Source organism: Schistocerca nitens, chromosome 6 (genome assembly GCF_023898315.1).
Source record: "Schistocerca nitens isolate TAMUIC-IGC-003100 chromosome 6, iqSchNite1.1, whole genome shotgun sequence".
In the NCBI taxonomy this organism is placed as follows: Eukaryota; Metazoa; Arthropoda; class Insecta; order Orthoptera; family Acrididae; genus Schistocerca; species Schistocerca nitens.
The window spans coordinates 404,107,388-404,113,137 of NC_064619.1; the positions used below are offsets into that span (position 1 = coordinate 404,107,388).

General features: G+C 45.8%; 1 non-coding gene across 1 annotated transcript; it reads right to left on the minus strand.

The window, feature by feature from the left end:
• Positions 1-1,694: 1,694 nt before the first annotated feature.
• Positions 1,695-1,801, minus strand: LOC126191737 (U6 spliceosomal RNA). The gene has a single exon (XR_007538456.1). It is a non-coding gene; the product is annotated as a U6 spliceosomal RNA (small nuclear RNA).
• Positions 1,802-5,750: the final 3,949 nt, after the last annotated feature.

The following is a 5,750-nucleotide window of genomic DNA, read 5'->3' on the forward strand; positions in this document are numbered from 1 at the left end:
TTATCAACAAAGCTATTGTTATTCCGTCGCTCGTTAAATGTACATACAATTAAACTAGTTATTGCTGTTGGTAGATCAAACATTGCGACAGCTGTATAGACAAGATACTTTTATTCACACCAGTCTTCCCTCAGAAGCAATGCCGATTATCACGAACTCGTTTGACGTTCCCCACCACACTCGTGAAAACAATTGTCTGCCTCATGCTGAAATTCCTACTGCGAGAAGGGTCTATAATTGGGAAAGTAGATTTTAAAGCATCACCTTAAATACTATGCGCTCACTTTGCATAATACATTCTTTTCGGTTTCTAGCAAATACACGTTGTACCATTGTAAACCAATGTCAGGATTACCAAGGAATACTTTCATTCCCTCCACCGATCACGACATTTCTGCACGTTGTCTTCCGAGAGACTGCGTACAGGCTTAGCTTCAAGGACGTACAAGAGCACATCGGTAGCACAAAATGCTCGTCAACTGCCGTAAATCGTTTTTCTTCTATGAAATTGAGCAAATTCTCAGCTCAAGCCCACCACGAATTCCACTCTGTGCAAGCCTCTTCATTTCAAAGTAACAAAAAAAAAAGGTTCAAATGGCTCTGAGCACTATGGGACTTAACATCTGAGGTCATCAGTCCCCTAGAACTTAGAACTACTTTAACCTAACTAACCTAAAGACGCCGGCCGCGGTGGTCTCACGGTTCTAGGCGCTCAGTCCGGAACCGCGCGACTGCTACGGTCGCAGGTTCGAATCCTGCCTCGGGCATGGATGTGTGTGATGTCCTTAGGTTAGTTAGGTTTAAGTAGTTCTAAGTTCTAGGGGACTGATGACCACAGATGTTAAGTCCCAGCTGCAGTCCGGAACCGCGGGACTGCTACGGTCGCAGGTTCGAATCCTGCCTCGGGCATGGGTGTGTGTGATGTCCTTAGGTTAGTTACGTTTAAGTAGTTCTAAGTTCTAGGGGACTTATGACCTAAGATGTTGAGTCCCATAGTGCTCAGAGCCATTTGAACCATTTTTTTTGTTAAGTCCCATAGTGCTCAGAGCCATTTAACCTAAAGACAACACACACATCCATGCCCGAGGCAGGATTCGAACCTGTGACCGTAGCGGTCGCGCGGTTCCAGACTGAAGCGCCTAGAACCGCTTGGCCACCACGGCCGGCCATTTCAAAGTAACACTCTTAACTAAGATTCTGAGAGTTTTTTGTGCAATGTCCAGTCACATTAATGTGATCACCTGTCAAAACCCTGAATAACCACCTTTTGCAGCGCGAAACGTGCGAGCAGAGAGTCAATGAGCTTCTGGAAGGTAAATGGAAATGAGAGTTTGGCGTCATTGGCGGGGAGGCCCCTTACGGGACAGGTCCGGCCGCCTTGGTGCAGGTCTTATTACATCCCCATCCACGCCGGATGGGGATGAAATGATGATGAAGACAACACAACATCCAGTCCCTGAGCGGAGAAAATCCCCGACCCAGCCGGGAATCGAACCCGGGCCCCTTAGGACGGCAGTCCGTCACGCTGACCATTTTTTTTTTTAATCTCATTTTGTTCGCTTTTGTTCGTTGTGTCTGCTTGGGGCGGACGTCGTAAGTCATCCGTCTAAGTTCGTTGATGATCGATTAACTCAGTTTTTTTTTTCATTACAGAGGGCACGTAATCTTCTGACCGCACACGCTGAGCTACCGTGCCGGCTGTGGAACGCTTCACGATTTTGCGTGTCATCCTTGCGCAGGGGCCATGCTAATCTTCTCTGTATCGTTCCAATTTTAGTATATGTACCGCCGAAGCGAGTACAGCATTCAGCTATCGGGGCGGACTTCGGGAAGGTACCTACAGGGATGTGGAGCCTTGGTCACCCGCGCTAGGTTTCTCGGTTGAGTACGCAAGGCGTGAACAAGCCGATATTGGTGGTCCCACATATTCTTTATTGGAATTAAGTACAGTGAGCTTGGCGGCCAGAAAGTATGGTAAACTCACTCTGGTGCTCTTAGAACGACGCAGGTACACTGCAAACTATGTGACATTTTGCATTTTGCTGCTTGTGGATGCCATCATGCCGAGGAAAAACAAACTGCGTGTAGGGGTGGACATGGTCCCCCCAAGACTGAAGCACACTTATGTTGATGCATTGTACCTTCCAGAAGGAAGAGGTCCCACAGGGAATGCCACGTAAACATTCCCAAGACCAAAACGCTCCCTCCACTTTGCAGGGTGTTTGCTTTTAGAGCTTTTATGCCGCACACTACAACGACTGTATATCCGATGGAACATGAAATGTGATTCACCTTAAATGCCACCTGCCGCCACTCACTGGATGTGCAGTTGCGGTATTGGCGTGAAAAATTCCAGCATTCGTCGCCGATGAACAAGAGTTAGCATGACTACATGAACCAGAAGCCTGCTGCGCAGGACCACACACTACAACGGTCGTTGAGGAGACACGTTGGTAGCCCCTTGGCTCGTCTGCGTGGTCAGTTGCTCAACAGTTCGCCACATCGCAGCAGCGGTCGTTCACTCCTGTCATTTATTTCCTGTCGTGCACCACAACTACCCCGTTGTTCGTTTTTTTTTCTTTTATTTCTGTCATGGCTTCTTTGACGTATAGATTCAACAGTGGGTACGAAAGACATAAATCTTGTCTTACCACCTTTCGAATCCGAACATTTTGTAGCATTTTATGTTGTTCAATGTTTTTTCCTATGCCGACAACCGGCCGTTCTGACCGAGCAGTTCTAGGCACTTCAGTCCGGAACTGCGCGACCGCTACGGTCGTACGTTCGAATCCTGCCTCGGGCATGGATGTGTGTGATGTCCTTAGGGTAGTTAGGTTTAAGTATTTCTAAGTTCTAGGGAACTGATGGCCTCAGCAGTTGTCCCATAGTGCTCAGAGCCATTTGAACCATTTTCTACGTTGACAAATCGTACGAAGTTGTCTTACCAGCATAACCAAGAGCAACGTCGGAACTGCTCGAGTTTCTAAATCCAAACTGATAGTCATCTGAAAGATCCTCGGTTTTCTTCCGAACATTATTCTTGTCAGCAACTTTGCTGCATCAGCTGTTGAATTGATTGTGTGATATCTCTCGTATTTATCTGCCTTTATTGATTAGCGACTCCATGGAGTGCTGTGTGCACAACTACCTTATATGTTAAATTAAAAGGAAGGTCAGCGTTGGCCGTAACATTGATGTTTTATTGATAGCAGAATCGATTTTCGATCACATAGTGATCATCTACAGTGCTGTACAAGATAAACTCAGACACTGGTATCAAGTTATCAAAAACAAAAATTGTGATCGCTTCTCTGTTTTGGTTATTGATAACTTGATACCAGTCTGAGTTTAATTTGTACAGCACTGAAGATGATCACTACGTGATCGAAAATCGATTCTGCTATCAATAAAACATCAATGTTACGGCCAACGCTGACCTTCCTTTTAATTTATCTGCCTTTGATATGTACAGGGTTGTGCACACGATGTTCTTCCGAAAGTCTCCTGTCTCATGGATTCTACACATTAACACGACTAATTATATGGTTGCCACTTCTCCGAATCATTTTAGAAATTCCTAAGGAATCTTACATATGCGTTCTGTCATGCTTGACGTGTTTCTAAAGTACTGTGACAAATACGGCGGTACGAGATGAATAAATCCTTGCCCTGATTCTCTCTTCTTATCGTTAGGAACCCAGAAGGGAGCCACACCAGACCCGTGGCGACCTCGGTGCACAGACGGAGCCCACGGGAGCTGGCGGGCCCTCGCTACCTACTTGACCCAATTCTGGACTCGTTGAGTCCCAAGCTACGAGTCCAATTACTGTCTGTGGTACCCAGCGGGAATATAGAGTGGCCGGATGGCCAGTGGCCATCCCTGTGGATCGTGGGATGACATTGCGGCCGCTGCTGAGTGCCAAGTCGGCATACCAATGGCAACGAGTAGAGGGACGGGATCGCAACCAGACACCGTAACAAGCTTAACGTTGGACGGAGTTTCAACTTTGAATTAGTCTCACAGAAACTGATGGCGAAGACAGAATAAACTGAAGAGGAGCTCCCGCAGAATAGTTTTGTTCATATATTTTACTCCTCTGTGATTTGCATTTGTATATCAAGTTTACCCCTTTCGTAACGATAGTGTACGGTGGATCCTTTCATTAAAATCTGTAACCATTAGTTGGAAGAAAACGGAGACCAAAACCCTTCTACAAGAGCCGTAGCACAAGTGAGTCTCAAAACTACCGTCCAGTACCATTGATATCCGTTGCAGAATCTTTCAACTTCTGACCGCAAAACGTAGTGAAGTACCTCGAATGCCACGACCTACTCCAACCGTACCAGCAGGGGCTCCGAAAAATCTTCTTCTACACTCCACAAGCCACTCCATGGTGTGGACAGGAGGATATACCCCGTCTCCTGTTCCAGTTGCGAATGGTGTGCGGAAGAACGACTGCCGGTAACCCTCAGTGTGAGCGAATCTATTTTTTTTTTCTGCATTTCCTTTTCACGGTATATACGTTGGAAGAGTGATGTAACAGCTGATGTTTGAAGTTTCATGTTTTACGTTTGGATAAAGAAACCATATCCAGAAATGTACAGTTTGGATGTAAAATCACTTTAAAGATCGGACCACTTTCAAATCCCCCGCTTCACTGAGAAGAAAGCGCCATTGCAGTAGCTGTCGTGTTTCTTGAATTTCGAAAGGCATTCCATATACTTTCGCACTACAGCCCGTTGAACAAAATACGAGCGTACCGTATATGAGACCGACTGCGTGACTGGACTGAAGGGACTCTGGCAGACAACACAGCATGTCTTTATCGATAGAGAGATATCTTCAGACATAAAAGTGACTTCGAGCGCACTCCAGGTCCGTTACTTTCCACATAGTACATAAATTACACAAAAGATGACGTCAGAAGTTCGATCAGGTTTCTCTCGAATAATCCTGTTATATACAAAGAAGTCACGACGCTAGAAAATTCCAGAGGATCGCCCTTTGGTGCAGGGAGTGGCAATTGACTCATGATAAACAAATGTAATGTACTGCGAATACATAAAAATCCTCTATTGTATGATTACAGAACTCCAGAACAATCGTTGGAAGTAGTTACTTCCTCAAAATATATGGCAGTATGAGTAAAGACAGATTTAAAGGTTGAACGACCACATAAAACTAATCGTAGAAAAGGCAGATGCCAGACAGATTCGTTGGAAGAATTCTTGGAAAATGCAGTCCGTCAACAAAGGAGGTAGCTTACAAAACTCTCGTTCGATCAATACGTGAGTACTGCTAGTCAGTACGGGATCCGTGCCAGATGGATTGATGGAAGAAATAGACAGGATCTAAAAAAGGGCAGCGCGTTTCGTTACAGGTGCTTTCAGTAACCACGAAAGCGCCACGTAGATGATCAGGCAACTTCAGTGACAGACGCTTCGACGGAGCCTCTCGGCATCTCCGTGTGGTTTATCGTCAAACGTCCGACAGCGTACTTTCGTATAAAATTCGAGATTGGAGCCCTAGTGGAGACTAACTGACAATCGTTCTTCCCGTGAAACATTCGCTGAAGCAGAAAAGAGGGGAAGTGATGATGGTACACGAAGTAACCTCCGCCACACAACGCAGTGTCGCTTTCGGAGTGTAGATGTGGCCCAGCTGCGAGAAAGGTCTGTGTTGTACTTATCTGAGATGGATACTACGCCTCTAATTGAAAACCTGACTTTTGGAAATCGTACAAAACTTG